We start from the raw sequence: 18,216 nt of genomic DNA on the forward strand, positions 1-18,216 counted from the left end.
TAAATATAAAAACATTAACATACAAAATCCACCATGTGAGCGAAAATGGTACATATTATCATAAATATTCTAATCAATAACAGAATTCTTTATTAAAAACTGGGATCTTTGGGATTTCATTGCTCATTATAAACCAAAGAATTAAAATCCACAGTTTAAATTCTGAAAGTAGGGATTTCAGTCAGTAAATTAAATGGACTCTGAATTATGACCATTAATTTACCAGGAAAGAGTTGGTTGTAATCAGGAAAGTGTCACACTTGGAAAACTACTGAAGGTAATTCAGAAAGGAGGGAAATGTCTTGACAAATCAGCTGGATTTGGCCAAAATACATAAATTTAAGTCAGAAGCTTGAGACTAAGAATAAATTCTATGCCCCAAGCAAAATATTTTATAAAGATCCCATTCACTCCCTTCTCTACACTAATACATTCCTCTTCATCATGAATTCTAAATGGGTGCCATTTTTTTTCATGGACCCAATGAATTTAAGAAATGACTTTCCTACTAATTACACCTCTTGTCAAGAGTCATATATAGTGGGTTAAGACCTTGGAACGTTTTTGAAATGACAGAAGATGAAAATAGTTTTCTCAATAGATAGGGTTTGGAGAAGCCAGAACAAATATATAAAAGAACAAATCTAAAATGTCTCTAGACTTTGCTTTAACAAAAAGAAAATTTTGAGAGGCCAAAATTTAATTACCTACACTAAAAAAGTAGTCAGCCTATCTCAATCTGCCAAACGGAAGGAAAAAAAAAAGGAATTCAGGAAGATAACACAAAAGGCCAGCTTTTAAAATCTCAAGTCAAGCCTTTGTGTGTTAATATTTCAACTTGAAAAGAATGAGTATTGCATTTTGCATGTTTATTTTTAACTGTTTGAAAATTGAAAACAATCTGGTGAGCAAGTCTCTATGATCGTACTCACATTGCATGAGCACCTATTGATAAAACCTTAAAATCAGAGAGTCTGATTCAGGCACTTCCCAAAACAAAACAGCAACAAAACTCAACTACTTACAGCATAGAGTAAAAAGATCATATTTTAGGGTCAAGAGATGCAAATCTAAGTCCCAGATATACTACTCTTATAAAAAGAAGCAAAAAATAAAATGGCAAAATCTGAAGTTAAGCCTTAAAGAACATTTGTGGACAGTAGTAGGATTTATGAGTCTAGGCAATAAGAAGCAAAATTTGCGGCATCCTGAATAATTGCCACCCTATAAAACAGAGATGGTGAGTTCTTTACATGACTAGTTCTGAAACTTGCAATTTGAGAGTCAGATGCAAGTATTTGTGTTTTCTTATGTTGTCTCAACTATCTAGTCTATAATCCTCTGTTCATGGAGAAGAAACAGGCTAAGCACTGGATAACCAGGCTTATAAGCAGAAAGGACCATGACACCTTAAGGATTCGTAGATCTAGAGAGAATAATGCGTAAGGATCAGTAACTTAGAATATTTCAGAGAATAATTTTTTTAAATCAAAACCTAGAAGATAGGATTAGTGCCTATGGTGAGAAAAAAAGTTTTTCTCAGATACCTACTACCCATGATGCCTAGCTATAAGTACATATCAAAAAGTTAGAAATAACCTAAGGCAATGAAAGTTTTTAAAACAAATGGTATTATTCAATTTTGCCCGTTTAAAACTCAGACAGGCCAGACCCTGAAGGCTGATAAAAACAGGCACATTCAACATATAATGACTCCAATGATTTAATTCTCTCATTACCCAAAGAGACCATTAGCTTAAAACAGAGGCTTAAAACAGAAATCAGAGGGGAGCCTAGCACTTTATATTACAATATATGGTTAAGTTTTTCAAAAATCAAAGCTCATTGTCTAAAAATTGGTCATGAGGTCCATCTGTTTAAATTGTTCCATGGTATATCTCGGCTTTAAAGAAATGATGGAGCTAGCTAAATGAACTGACCTATATTCAAAAGGCTTGAGTCATTTTGGTCCACTGGCATAAAATAATAAAAATGCCAACTAGTTAATACCACTATTAGGACCAGCAATTTAAAAAGCTGTATTGTCAGCAATGGAGAATGTAATTTCAGAATTATAATGAAAACTCTCCTACAATAACTCATAAAAATGAGGTACATGGGATGTGATTGTACAGGAAAGGTAGACAGTATTCCAAAAACAATATTTGACCTCCACTTCTATACAAAAGCATATTTGGAGCTGACAAATTATTCTTGGCCATAACCCATTAAAAAGTCACACACATACACATACTCCAAAAAGGCATAGATTTTTGAAGTTTGAAGGTATCATTTTTATCTCATCACTTCATCCAAATGCTACTCTTGACAGCACCTCTTTCAGATCTCTTCTCCTAACAGTTTCACTATCAGGTATTTTTTAGAAGTTCAGTCTTGTCTAAATCAAAGCATTAATCTCATAGAAGATCTGGAGCTTCTCTCTTCCCGCCAACCAGGAAATGACTCCCGTGTGTGGAAAGAGCAAAAGGAAGATAAGGAGGAGGCTCTGTTCTGTTTCATTCTCCTCTCTTCCTTCCTCACTCCACCCCCCGTCTTTGCCCCATGCATTTCTGGATCCTGGGAGATACAAGGATCAAAAACAAGTCTTCTTTACAATTATCATTTGACTATCAGGTGCACTCTGCATGACTGTCTCCCAAATATTGGATCTCACAAGACACCTCTGCGGAGTTTGGGAGACCCTCAACGAGGTAACGTGGTGTACATGTTTTCTGCAATGGTGAACTCTTCAACTGAACCATTGTATGCAGCCCCTCTCAGCTTTGCCACAGTAAGCAGCCCTCTTAGATGGGGGTTCGCTTGGTTCATAGGAATTACAATATTAGTGCAGTTTGAGGAACTGCTGACCCCTTCCTCCTAGCCCTGAGCAGGAGTCAAGGGCAGCTCCACTTAGTTTCCTATCTTTAGTCTTCCCCAGAGAAGCAGAGACCTGTTATGATCACATTTTGCTCCCAATTACGGGGGCCACCTGTCAGATTCTTTCAAGGAAATGCTCACGCTCTGCTAAGGTAGAGGCATGAGAAAAGTCCACTAGTCTCTGCCATTTTGCAAATGTCTGGCCAGGGCCTGAGATGCCAACCCACCCACCATTTCATGGATAATCCTAACTTTTATAGGCGGTACTCTTGGGCTCCCCAACACTTGACTTGGGCACGAGGGAAGCACCTCCCTTCCCTCTTTATAAAAGAAGAAAAGAAATGCTACATTGCTTGTAATTCCTATTAATTCCTGTGAACTCCCTTCAAAGGATCAAATGAATCTCTCTTCTAAATAGACCAGAAGAAGTTGACAGGATTGGTGATCTGACCAACTTTCAGTAATTGCTGCAGGGCTGTGTCTAGCACCTCTTTTTTGAAGTGTGGAGGTAACTGTCACAAAGTGTCTTAAGCTTTGAGTTCTCAAATTTTCAAACAACAGAACATCTCCCATTCCTTATGTTGTTTCAGATGTAAAGTGATTTTTGAATAAAGCTCTTATAATGAGACTTTGTCTTTCTGAATTGCCACCCAACTACCTGGAAGGGAGAAACCCAAAATAAGAGGGCTGAAGGCCCTCACTCTAAATGGCTCCCTTCCTTTAGAAACTGTCCTTTTATTGAACTGCTTTTGTGATTCAGCCCAGGTGGAAAGGGCATAAGGCAAAGGTAATTAAAGAGTTGATAGAAAGAGCAGCATATTATCCTAACTGCATTCTTCCTGGTGTAAATAAATCCATCTGCTTCAGTTGCTACACTAGCAAACTAGTCCCGGTACCATATCAACTAGAATAGAAAATCTGTATCATAGTAAAACTGATAAATGTACTCTGCATTAGCAATGAATTAGGACACTATCTATATATCTATTAGCAAATTAAGGAAGCTAGAGTCCCCATATTCGGAAGATGGATAATTTGCAAATGTTTTCTTTAAGATTTGGGAAAATAAAATCTAACTATAGATACTATGTTAGTTTTATTTTGCTTACGATTCCTTTTTTTTTTTAAAAAGATTTTATTTATTTATTCATGAGACACAGAGAGAGGCAGAGACACAGGCAGAGGGAGAAGCAGGCTCCCTGTGGGAGCTCAATGTGGGACTGGATCCCAGGACTCCAGGATCACATCCTGTGCTGAAGGCAGACACTTCCCCGCTGAGCCACCCAAGCATCCCTTGCTTACAATTTCTAAGAAAATTTAATGATCAGGAGGATAAAAAATCCTGTACATGTCATATAACTAGCTTCCTTATTCTAATTTTATACATAAAAATGTAATTAAGTAGAAGTGGGAGAAAGCTGAAATCCAGAGTCAGAAAATCTGGATTCATACTGTTGGTGCATACTCTTTCTGGCTGTATAATTTTAGGCAAATCACTTAATCTCACTCAGCCTTGGTTTCCAATTTGTAACACAGCAATGATAACAACATTGGGATGCTTTGTCATGGAACTGTAAATCACTTTGCAAATATTAGCTTTCTCTCTCTTTACAAAAAAAAATTTTTTTTTCTGGCAGATCACATAAGAAGAATTTAATGATTAGAAGCAAGTCAGACAGTCTCGGCAATCGTTCAACATCAGTAAGTATTTGCTAAGCAAATAATGCAATACTTATTCGACTTCATCCTGTGTTAGAACCCTGGTCAAACTGTATATCGACTCCACACCTCAATTTTCATGTACGTAAAATATGCAAATAAGAATAACTACTTCAGTGATTCTCAATCACAGTACAAATAAGAAACTCTATAGTCTCTGACTCAGTAGGTCGAGGCAAGGTCTAGACAAAGAGTACTTGTATGCCTCACGGGTACTTGGAAGCCAACCCAAAAGTGAGAGCCACTGAGTTCCTTCTCAGAGCTATTGTGAGGATTAAATGAGATGATGTACAAGATACTGAGCACATGCTTAACTCACATACGTATATCGATTATATCCTGCTTTTAAAAACATTATTTTAGGTATATTTATAAAACAACATTATATATAAGACACAATCAGTGAATTATTAAAGCAGTGGTTCTCAAACTTCGACATGATTCTAGTGGCAAATCAGGGAGCTTGTAAGAACAGATTGCTGGTCCTTCTCCCCTGAGTTTCCAATTCAGTAGGTTTGATACGGGGCTCAAGAATTTGCATTTCTAGCTAGTTCCCAGATGCTGCTGATGCTGCTGTTCCAAGTAATGACACTTTGCAAAACACCGTATTAGAGAAACATTAATCACATCCAAAAATTATGTACATATGAAGTAAAAACCATAGACAGGAAAAAAGTGTCAAAATGTTGTAGTTTAGACATCAGTAAGGTTAATTTTCTTTGATAATTTGAAATATGGTCTTATATGATGACACTCTTCTCAGTGAAGCCTCAACTGACACCCTAGGGTGAACGGGGAAGGTCATATCTTTGCAGTCCCATTGCAGTTTGTATCAACTGGCCAAGTGTCATTGCACTTAGCTTTGTCTGGAAATGAACTGGCAAAGCATTACTTTTTCCCTTTAGGAGAAAGCAAGATCCTTGAAGGTAGAGATCAGGTCACTCTTATATCTATGTACCCTCAGAGCCCAGCACAGTGCCTGCAGACATTCAATAAAATGCTTACCGAATAAATGGAAACTCAATTTGGAATAGAGTGATTTTTGTGGGGTTTTTTTAAAGATTTTATTTATTTATTTGAAAGAGAGAGAGCAAGAGAGCATGAGCTGGGGGAGAGGCAGAGGCAGATGGAGAGAAAGATTCCCCACTGAGTAGGGAGCCCAATGCTGGGTTCAATCTCAGGACCCCGGGATCCTGACCTGAGCTGAAGGCAGATGCTTAACTGACTGAGTCACCCGGGAACCCCAATTTTATGATTTTTTTATTGTAGTTTCATGGTAATTCCACAGGAAAGTCTAGAGGTCTATAGACAGTCATCTCATCTCCCTGTCATACCTCTTTCATGAGAGCAGAGGTTCTCCAAGGAGGTCAACTCTCCTACCACCCTCCTCAACTAAAGTTCATCCTCAAACCAAATAATATCAATAGCAACAATTAGCAAGCATACAATAGTTTGTTTTACCAATAGATTTCGTAAGGCTCAAAGTCATAAAGTTAGTGGTAGGTTAGAGATAAAATAGTCTCCCTCTGAGCCAAACACTCTTGAAAACATCCTTCTTCACTCTGGACCAGCTGATCTACCATCTAACCTGAACCTCATCAGTAGTTGCTCCACCACTGTTAGCTCACTTTCTGTGCTGAGAAGAGGTTGCCTGTGTCAAGAGGCCCTTTCCTTCACATGGTGTTTTGATCATTAACTTATTTTTATGATTTTTTTTCTGCATTCAGTGATGGGGCTCAGCTCTTCTTTTCAGGCAAGGCTTGTTTTAAGTATTAATTCAAATGCTGGTTAGACACATTTTGCAAGGTAGCCTGACTGAAAGACAATGAAAGAGCATCCTTACCAGTCAAGAGCAAGAAAAACAAACAGCTGTGACCTTCCCCTTTTCCTTTTTAAAAGAGAGCTGAATGTCATTCCAGGGACTCTGCTCCTGGAACAACTACCTGCAATTAGCACAACCTCTGGGTGTTTTCACTGCCTCAGGCACTCCCAGGTTTTCCTGTTCTCACTCCCTTCCCTTTTCTGCTACCTTGCTACAGAATACATGTTGACCATCAGGCATATGGCAGCGTAACTGGATTTCAGACAAGCCAGGGTGGGAAACTGAATGTAGACATAGATGAGGGTGCAATAGGGCAGAGAAAGGGGAGAATGAAAAAGGGGCTGACGTGGAAGCAAGCTGGGTACAGCACTTTTGCTCTAAGAAAAAGCTAGCTTTGACCATGATTCTAATTTTCTGTAGTTGTCCCATTTCCAGAAAAAGGGAAGTAGGGAAAGGTAGGGAGAAAAGAAGGAAGGAAGGAGAGAGAGTAAGAGAGAGAGGAGGAGGAGGGAGGGAGGAAGGAAGGAAGAAAAGAAGTGAAAAAAGAGAGAAGGAAGGAAAGAAGGAAGGGGAGGGAAGCAGCAGAGAGAAAGCAAGAGCGAAGAAAAGTTAAAAGGGGACTGAAATGAGCATCTACTGACTACCTATTACACACAACATGAGGCTGTGTGCTTCGCCATTCGTTACGTTCTTTAATCCTCCCAATAGTTCTGTGACGTAGGTATTATTGTCTCCATTTTTCATATAAGGAAAGTGAAGTTCAACAAGGTTAAGTAACTTGCTCAAAATCCTATCGCTGGAATTTGAACATGTATCTGTCTGACCCCAAAGTCCAGAAAGAAAAAAAGCAGGTAGGCTCTGAAAAATGTTGTTTAAAAATTTTAAGAAAAATCATTTCGAGGGGCACCTGGTTGACACAGTTGGTTGAATGTCCAACTCCTGTTTCAGTTCAAGGTCGTGGGATCAAACTCACCCCCCCCCCCCCCCCCCCCGCCATCAGGCTCTAAGTTCAGCGGGGAGTCTGCCTGGGATCCCCCACACTTGCTCTATCTCCTTCTCAAATAAATAAATAAATCTTTTTAAAAAATCATTTTGGGAACATGTGGCCAGGCATAATAGGAAACTGAATTGAGATGTGGGATTGTTCTTTCTACAATAAGATATTGAATCCCTTTGTCTACCCCATGTCTTTCTTATTTAAAAAAAAAAATACGTTCATTTATTTCCTCAACAAATCATTGTGAAGCACTAAGTCTAAGGCACTTTGCTCATAGTCACCAAAGATACACTTGTAAACCAGTCGTGACATTTATAGGTTAGTAGCAAAGAAGCATATCTACAATTAAAATGGTTTGATAAATGCTGTAACACGTGAAAGCCCGAGGTATGGGAAGCCTTAAGACATGAGTGAGTAGAGTTAAAGCACCTTTCTCCTACTTTCTTGTACTGTGCGTATGTGCACACCACACACACACACACACACACACACACACACACACCCCACTCTAATTCTAGGCTATAAATGAAAGACCTGTTGCTCCATCTGCCCTGTCATCTATTGACAATAGAGCCAATTCCAGAGCATGTGGTGAAAGCCATATTGAACTAAAAGATCTGAATTTTAATCTAGACTTGCCCAAGTTCTGGCTGTGTAACTAGGACAAGCAATTCTAACCTCTCTGAGCCTATGTTTACTTATTCAAAAAGATGTTAAGCTAACCCATTTGTAAAATCTTCCATTTTTAACACACCCTAGGGTTTTATTTCTACGGACTTCTAACTACATATCAGAGCTTGCTTATCAGAAATTGGTTGACAACTCTCCTAAAATGTTAGACTTTAACGTTGATGACTATTTCCAGGTACATTATTTTTAAAATGTTCTGAACCCCAGTCACATGAATGTCACAATCAATATTAAAGAAGGTAAGAAAAACTGACATCACAAATGGAAATACATCAGCTTTTGAAAAATTGAAATGAAGAATGAAATTCTAAAAGGGAAAAAAAAGGCCATGTTTAAATATAGCACTAGAGTCTCTAAGTCAGATCCAAATGCCATTAATGTCTTTAAATGAAAAGAAATGTTAAAAGATAGAATTTTCCTCATCGTGTATCATAATATCTGACTATCTACAGAGTAGAAAAAGAATAAGACTAAAAGTTAGGAAAGCTGAATCTCAGTATTAATAATATTCCATTTGTTGGTCAACCCTTTTAAAAAAATGTCCACATGTTAAATATAAACTGACATTCAAAATTATAATGAAATCACCAAGTGATACGTAAATGGATAGTAAGCAACAAATATTATTCGGTAAAGGTGCTTTCTCATCTTTAGAAATGGGAAAAATAATAACATCTACAAACCTTCTCTCCCTCCTGAGGACTAATGAGAACAATTATAAAGGTTTTATACCTTGGAAGAACGCTATTAATTCAACAGAGGTAGGCTGGGAATATGGTACCTTTTTCTTTTAAATCATTTTAATAAAAAAGGAAGATTAAAATCACAATGTTAAATAATAACAACCTGCATATCAAGTTAGTTTTTCAAGATACAATATTTAGTTCCAGATTTTGGTGAAACATATAAGGTTAAACACAAATACATAAATTAATTTGATAATCCTTAAAATCATAGTTGCTATTACATAACTGCAGTTTTTAATGAAACCATTTTCAGTAAATTACTTTTTGTTAACCAAGACTAACCCAAAATAAGAAAATAATTATATCAAAGGAAGGAAGGGAGGGAAGACGAAAGGGCGGGGCGTGGGGAGAGAAAATATCTCTCCAGGTATTTCAGAAATATTTCTAGAGTAATGAGATTTAAAGATTCCAAATGTGGAAAAGTCATTTATTAGAAACTAACTAAAGAGTATCTCTAGGTGACAATGATAAATTCTCTGGAAAAGACACTGCCTAAGGGCAGCCTTTCATGCCTTGCTCACCACCCTCATCCCATTGTCTATATTTTTAAATCAGACTTCTATTTTTCCTGTCTAAACATACGAGACTCCAGTGTTTCAAAAACATCTCAAAGGCCCTAACCCAGAAGTTATTTATTCCCTGTAGATCATGAAACCAAGTTTTCCTACAATAAACATCTTCTGATGAGTTGAACAGTTCCCAATTTGAAGTCTTAAAGAAATAAAAACAGTAATATCTCCTGATTATCCAGAAATAGATTCACATTATGGATTTTTCACACATGGTCTGGGGAACTCTTCCTATTATGGGAAGAAGGAACACCTGCTCTGAGCTCTATCTATGGGTCCCAGTTTAGTGGCAGGAGTACTCTAGTCCATTCATTGCAAAAAAAAAAAAAAAAAAAACTATATCCTAAAATTCACTCATATATTCATTCAACTAATTATTATTGGACACTTACTAAGTTTTAGGGACCAAGATAAAGATTTAAAAGTCTCTAAGATGTTTACAGTTTAATTTCATGTTCATGTGAAAAAGTACTATCAATAAAGGAAGAATAGTACAAAAAGAAAAATGAATATATAAATCTTAGGAGTTCTAGCTAAAGGAAGATGATTTAGCATCGCTTTCTTCTATATCCTTTTTCTTAGAACTCAAGCTATTATTACATATCAGACCCTGGAATAACTTTCTAGCTAACTTTCTGATAATTTATAACATTATTACAAGATAATATTGTTACAATTTGTAGCTAACATCAGATTTTCTACTATCCAATCCCATACAATTCCCTAGATACATTGATAACAAATTCACTTTCCCTTTAATGGGCCACACTTAACTTTTAGACTCAGAGGCTAGTGGGTCTCTTTAACCTAAAGAGATAATCCAACACAGTAAACACATACACACATAACACACACAGGGCCAAATGTTTATGAAACCATTGCATTTGCAGAGAAAACCGGAAAATTCAGCTAACTGTGTTAGCTATGTGAAAAGAATGCAATCGATTATCATTAAATTGTTAAAATTATGAGAATATATAAAAATATATAGAGATACATGTGTGTTTGACTTATTCAGTGATAAGTTATCTGTGACATGCCCAGAGATATACCAGACATTTCGGATTATAAGATAAATATTACACAATCAGAACCCTCAAGGAGCTCACAGCCTGGTACTGGGTATCTTTGGAGGGACCTAGAGAAGTAGGTAGTAAATAGGCACTCAGCAAATCCCAGGCAGTGCAGCAGTCCTTTGCTGCAATCCAATAAAATGAAGGTCTAAATCCAGGCATGCAACAACCTACACAAAGTCAGGTTTGATCCAAGAAAACGAAGTCAAGATACAAGACTGAAAGCAGCCCTAGGGAAGAGCAGAAAGTTTCTAGACAACTGTCTTGGGAATAGGGTGCTGTTCTCTCAGGCACCAGGCACAGACATTCCGGCCTGAAACTGCCTGATAGTATCACCAGAACAATGGGAGGCAGGGGTCAGCTACAGTGTTGTTTTGACCCAGGATGTCAAGCTGCTGCCTGATTTTGTCAAGAGTTTTGGTTCCTTTTGCTTCAGGGCAGAAAACTGAAGACCCCCAGGGGCACTGAGAAAGGAGATGGACTCAACATTTTAAACCATCTAAGAGCACTAATAGAAGCATGTGCACTAAGCTCAGGAGAGCCCCAAAGAGGAAGTGCTTAACTGCGCCTGTTAGTAGGGTAGGGGCAGGGTGGGAGTGCCAGAGGGGAAGATGGGGAAAGTTTCAGAGAAAGTAGTGACATTTGTGTTGAGGCTTGAAAGGTAAAAAGGGATGTCTCAGTGTTACTAAAAAATCCAGTATCACAAAGACAGAGAAGCATAAAAGAATATGGGTGGTCCCCAGTGTTAGAATGGTAGGATCATTAAACTTAGGGTAGATGTGGGAAGTGGTGGGAGATGAAGCAGAAAAGGTCACCATGGGTCAGATCCTAGAGAGCTTTGTATGCCTTGTTATGGAATTTTGATTTTTATATTGGGTTGGTAATGGAGAGCCACTATGGGATTTTAGGGATGTGATCAGATTTGCCTTGGAGGAGCATCATGTTTGTGACAGTATGAAAAAATTAATTGGAGGTAATATAAGCCCTAATGCAAGAAGACCCATTCGTGTATAGGTGGTTCAATCCATACTAGAAATGATCAGTGCTCAATTATATCTCTGAATTAGAGAAAAGTAGACACTTAGGATCAATAGTAATGACTGACTGGATCAGGGCTGAGCAGAAGTATGGGAAAAGAATCAAGGAAAACTTCAGATTCTCAACTTGTGAAACCAGGTGGATAAAGACACCATAAAATAAAATCACAGCTATGGAGAACTATATATGAACAAAGACTACGTGAAAAAAATTTTTTGAGGTTAGGACTGTAGGATAGTTTGTTTCCCAAAATTTTTTCATTGTTCTATTGAATGTATAAAATTGTTTGGGAGACAGAACATAAAGACTCCTAACTCTGGGAAATGAACTAGGGGTGATGGAAGGGGAGGAGGGCAGGGGAGGGGGTAAATGGGTGACGGGCACTGAGGGGGGCACTTGACGGGATGAGCACTGGGTGTTATACTGTATGTTGGTAAATTGAACACCAATAAAAAGTAAATTTATTAAATAAATAAATAAATAAATAAATAAATAAATAAATAAAATTCCAGAGATTCCTCAAAACCCTAAAATGAAAAAAAAATAAAAATAAAAATAAAAATAAAAATAAAAAAAATAAAATAATAATAAAATAAAATTGTTTGGGGCTACATCTAGGTTTAAATGCACACTCTGCAAATTACTAGTTTATAACTGAGTAGATTATTTAACCTCTATGGGTTTAGTCTCAGCCAATATTAACTTATTTATAATTCATCTTGTTTCAAAGAAGATTTAAAATAGTTTCTAGGAATACACACCATTCAACAAAACAAGGTATATAAAGAGAGACCATGAGAAACAAAATAAATCCACAAGCGTATGATGTATAAATCTTGAGCCAAATCTCAGACTCTGTTCTGAGCTTCCCAGCTGCCCACCCATGGTGGGAGACACCATGAGTCCTACGACTCACTTCATCCATTGTTAGCTAAGGGGCATTTCTGAGAAACTTCACCATCAGGTACTCATAACCCAGATACTTTGTGAAATAGTGATCAGCACAAGAAATAACATCTGCGAGCTTAATATGATGTCAAGTATCTCAGTATCAGTCAGTGTTATGGCAGCTAAAGCACAAATCAGCAAAAGCACTTCTATGGAGGCCAAAATAGCACAAGCTGGGTAAAGAGCTATTTCAGGCTCTGGCTGATTCCAAGAAAAAGTTTTAGCATATCTAAAGAATCAAAAGACTGCATGTTTATTCAGGAAATCCTTCATAAAGAGCCCTCCCATAAAGTCACTCAAGAACACAATCTAACCTTCCCTTCCCTTCCCCAGCCACTTGATTATTGAACAGCTGGTCTACTAATGGCAGTTCTCAAGTTTTTTTTGCCTTGATCTATTAAAATAAAAAACCCACTTTTCAGAAATATAGGATGCAGCATAAAATCCCATTAAATAGGCCAACTAAAGAAAGGAAGTCTAGACTCACAAAAATTCTAAATACTCAAAAGATATTTCAATCCCTTTAATATAAGCAATTTGCTTTAAAAAAATGCTCATTAGACATCCTCAAAGACTTGCTTTAGTAAGTTGTTTCTAATTTATATGATTTCCTACCCCTCAATGCTGCCAAAAACTTGAAAATGTCTTGTTTCCCAAGTAGGTTAAATGGTTTATATGCCTCTCTTGACCCATATAAACTTGTGCACAATCTATTAATTTGCTTACTCTTCATCATATCTAGGGCATTAATTCAGAATCAGGCAGTGAAAATGTACAGAGGCTAAAACATAAGAAGTCTTGATCTTAGAATGTGGCATGTGAGGCATATGTCCTTCTTTTGTCCTTGTAGTTGTTTCTATAGATTACTAATTAAAAATTTATGTGTGGGAAGTGTGATACTTACTCGATGCAGAGTTTCCATAAAGATTTATGAAGTACATATTTCCATATAAGACTTTCTTAGTGGTTTAAGAAGAATGAGGGAAGAGAGAGATTCCAATGCTATTCTTTGTAACTTCACATCTATCCTACCCCCATACAGCTAAGATACCTCTGGACATGTTTATTTATGACCAAAGATTTTTTTTAACAACATAATGGTCCTTCTTGCACTATAGCAAAGGTGTTAAATCAGCAGAATCAATGTCATTGCCATGGGAAAAGAATGTGATGACATTCTTGTGCAGCCAAACAAAAGAATTGTGAATAAGAGGCTGAGAACAGTGAATAAGAAGAAAAAAAAGAGCTTAATGCAAACTGAAAAATATGGTTAATACTTGAATTCGTGAAGTATGAATGTCCATTAAGTACCTTTTACAGTATTTTTTCAATTTTTATGACTTTATATATATATTAAGATTTTATTTATTTATTCATGACAGACACAGAGAGAGAGAGAGGCAGAGACACAGGCAGAGGGAGAAGAAGGCTCCATGCAAGGAGCCCGACGTGGGACTCAATCCCAGGTCTCCAGGATGATACCCTGAGCTGAAGGAGGCGCCAAACCGCTGGGCCATCAGGGCTGCCCACTTTTTATATGTTTTTAACTAATACTTACAAAATATACATTATCATAGGCTAACTTTAAGATGACTTTTAGGTTTTTCATAAGGCACACTTGGAGTAATAATACATTTTTAATAAAATTTTACTATCAATTTCAAAATCTTCTATTTTTTGGGGGGTCTCTGGATTTCAACACTGAAACACAAGCCAATGATCTACAAATTGTACCCCCCGATCCACAAACACACACAAAAATCTGTCCTTTAAGTTTTTAAAATGCACAAATTTTAAATTGCTTCTTATAAAACTGGATTTTGAAAAAAAATTTGCACCAACCGAATGTGGCATTTTAAAAATTCTTTTTATTTTATTATTTTTTTAATTCCAGTATAATTAACATATAGTGTTCTATTAATATTGTTCCTACAGAAAAATTGCTCAAGCACTTAGGACCAGTCCTGACTTTGGTCACAGTCTTCCTTACATGATAGGGTTAGTAAGAGTGCAGCTCTCCACTAAAGTCCTAATGGCTAAAAGAAGCCACAGGAAAGTAGTCTGGGAGGCTACTCATCCTTTCACAATAAGGATAGATTCAGGGTTTAACAATATATTGTGTTCTTGATCATTTCACAAAATATCTAGATGCAGAACAGGAATCAAAAATATGAAATTGTAGTTCCTCAGTTGAACTAGGGATTTTTTTTATTGTGACTTTAATGTTCCTCCAATATCATGAGCCCTAATGAGAAACTACAGGTATATTTTTTTAAAACTGTAATACGCAATGGCAACCAACAGACAGAAGGAGGAAGGAGGGGGCGAAGAGAAAGCAAAGCATAAAAAGAAATGTTTTTATTTTGAACCCTAATTATTTGTTAAAAAGATGTGCTTCGTCTAAACAGAACAATGGGATTGGTAAAGCCAACTCCTCTGGATTCCTCTTACAGAGGTAGCTTTCTCGCTTCTCTCTGGAAGAATGGAAAAACGATGGGGCAAGCCCAGAATTTCCCAGCCTCAGCGCTGTTGACAATTCAAACCAGATTATTCTTTGCTGTAGGGACTGTCCTGGGCATTATGGAATGTCTAGCAGCCTCCCTGGTCCCTACCGACTGGATCCCAATGGCACTAGCCCGGTCTTGACACTGCACGATTGTCTCCAGACACGGAAAAAAGTGCCTCCGGTCAAGAACTACAGTATTTTTAAATTTTTCTTCAGTTCCTTTGAGCTTTCCAACTGAGAGAAAAGACTACTACAGCCAGAAACATGATGTCTGTTAAGCATCTGCCTTTAGTGTAGGTCCTTTGGCTCGGGTAGTAATCTTAGGGTCCTGGGATCAGGCCCAGAGTCGGGATCCCCGTACAGTGGGAATCTGTTTATCTGTTTCTCACTCTCCCTCCCACTTCCCTTCCTCCCCTGCTTGTGCTCATTCTCAATCTCTCTCTCTCTCTCTCTCTCTCTCTCTCTCTCAAATAAATAAATAAAATCTTGGGGCACTCACTTGAGTGGCTCAGGGGTTGAGCATCTGCCTTTGGCTCAGGGCATGATCCCAGGGTCTTGGGATCGAGTCCCACATTGGGATCCCTGCAGGGAGCCTGCTTCTCCCTCTGCCTCTCTGTGTCTCATGAGTAAATAAATAAAATATTTAAAATATATATATGTAAAATAATTTAAAAATAAATAAATATTTTGCCCAGGGGTTCATTTATACCCCTATTTGAATGCTGTATTTCATATTTTTAAAGATACTGTATTTAAAGAAACAGAGATAAAAAGAAGCACAATTCTCACAACAGAAAGTCATTCTACATGAATCCTTCCTTACCTCCCCAGGGAACCGTCATGAGAAGCAGCCAAAAAGTAAAATAGCAAAAGCGAGAATAAAGACCACCTCCAGAGGCAAAGAGTAGCACACAGCAAGGAACGAAACATTATTTCTCCCATCTAAAAAAAAAGTCTGATTTTCCACTGCTGCTCCCACTCCGGGCCACAGCACCTTTCCTCTGCTCCTTTCGCAACAATGCCCTTCAACAGAGCTCAGGCAGCTGTCGCCAGTCCTCCTCCCATCTCTCTTAACCACATCCATGCGGGCCATCACTGTCCATGAAGGCCACCACGGTCTGTGCAGGCCACCGCAGTCCATGCGGGCCACCACAGTACATGCAGGTGATTGTGGTCTGTGCAGGCCATCGCAGTCCATGCGGGCCATCGCGGTCCATGCAGGCCATCGACATCCATGCAGGCCACCACCATACATGTAGGCTATCGCGTTCTGTGCAGGCCACCACGGTCCATGCAGGCCATCGCCGTCCATGTGGGCCATCATGGTCCATGCGGGCCATTGCGGTCCATGCGGGCCATCACCATCTATGTGGGCCATCGCAGTCCGTGCAGGCCATCACCGTCCATGCGAGCCATCGCCATCCAGGTGGGCCATCGCCATCTAGGTGGGCCATCGCCGTCCGTGTGGGCCATCGCCATCCATGTGGGTCATCGCCATCCATGTGGGCCATTGCAGTCCATGCAGGCCACTGTGGTCCGTGCAGGCCATCACCATCTATGTGGGCCATCGCCGTCAGTGCGGGCCATCATGGTCTGTGCAGGCCACTGCCATCCACGCAGACCATCGCCGCTGCCAGGATGGTGAAACCGCCTTGTCAGGGTTTGCAGTGACCTTTGCACGAATAAACGCAGAGGCCCTTTCTAAGCCCTCCTCTTACTTCCCAGGGGGAAACATTTGGCGCAGCAGCTGAGGATTCCTCTTCCTTCTTGCTCTTTCCCCTTGGCACCGGGATCCCCCACCCTCTTGATTTCCCCCTTCCCCACTGGCTGCTCCATTCCAGCTCCCTTCCTGGTTTCCTCCTCTTCTCCCCTCCGCCTTCATGACACAGCAAACCTGGGCGTGGGTCACGGATCTCAGTCCACACTCGCTCCCTAGTGAGTCCCCCATCCGTGGCCCTAAATACCGCCTCCGTGCAGCTGGCACCCCAGATCCGCTCTCCCAGACCCCAGGCTCATGTATCCAACTTCTGACTGGTCGCCTCAGCTTGCATAGCAAATAAACGTTTCCAACCGAAATGTGTCTAAAAGTGAACTCCGGATCCTCCTCACCTAAAGGGGCCCCATCCACAGTCCTCTGACACCATCCGATGACAGCTGCGTCCTCTTAGTCACTCGGGCAGTCATCGTGGCACCCATCGCTCTCAGCCTCCACACCCGGGTAGTTCAGAAGACCCTATCAGCTCCACCTCTGAGACACTTCGGTATCCTTCCATCACTCATGTCCTTCCCTGCTTCCACCCTAAGGGATGCCACCAGCCTCTCAAATCGAACACCGCAAACATCTCCTCACGGGTCTTTCAGTTTCCCTCTCTGCACCTCGAGGATATTCTCAACACAGCGGCCACACCAAGTCTGTTCAAACCTAAGTCATGGGACACCTGGGTGGTGTAGTGGGTTGGGCGGCTGATTCTTGGTGGCCGCTCAGGTCATGACCTTGAGGTCCTGGAACCCAGCCCCACGGCACTGGGCTCCTCACTGGGCATGGAGCCTGCTTAAGATTCTCCCTCCCTCTCCCGCTGCCCCTCTTGCTCGTCCCCCCCCCCCTCAGAATTAATACATCTAAATTGGGAAGTGAGCTCTATTATAGATAGATAAATCGATCGATTGATGTATAGATCTGCACTTACACAGAACATCTCCTTACAAAGAGTAAACTTGGGGCACCCCAGGGGTTCAGTCAGTTAAGCATCTGGAGACTTCCGGCTCAGGGCATGATCTCAGAGTCCTGGGATCCAGCCCCGCATCAAGGCCTCCAACTCCACACTCAGCAAGGAGTCTGCTTCGGCTGCTCCCTCTGTCCCTCCCCTCGCTCATGCTCTTTCTCTCTCAAATAAATAAACGAAAAATCTTTTTAAAAAAGAGTAAACCTGATGAAATTCAAGATGCATAAATGTTGACTTTAGATTGCATGTATTTTTGTATATATGTATATATAATAATATGTAATATGCACGTACACATATATGCATGTACACACACATATATACAATCAAGATACAGATATTCACTCATATAGAAAATCCGTTTACAAATAATAAACTTGACCAAATTCCTTACATAGACTCGTGGCCCCTTCACTCACCTCTTTATCATTCCTCTAACAGCTCTGTGAACACTGAGGATGTCTTCTAACTCTAACATGCTGTGACTCTCAGTAGTTTGAAAAAGAGC

The 18,216-nt window shown here is 39.5% G+C and overlaps 1 protein-coding gene across 1 annotated transcript in view; it reads right to left on the minus strand.

Moving 5' to 3' along the window:
- The window catches only part of SLC44A5 (solute carrier family 44 member 5), a 337,526-nt gene extending 319,310 nt beyond the window's left edge, over positions 1-18,216 (minus strand). Inside the window, exon 1 of the mRNA XM_072834088.1 lies at positions 18,128-18,216. The gene's annotated coding sequence lies outside the window, so the exon portion shown is untranslated. The remainder of the gene's footprint in view (positions 1-18,127) is intronic.

Source organism: Canis lupus, chromosome 8 (assembly GCF_048164855.1).
Source record: "Canis lupus baileyi chromosome 8, mCanLup2.hap1, whole genome shotgun sequence".
NCBI lineage: Eukaryota > Metazoa > Chordata > Mammalia > Carnivora > Canidae > Canis > Canis lupus.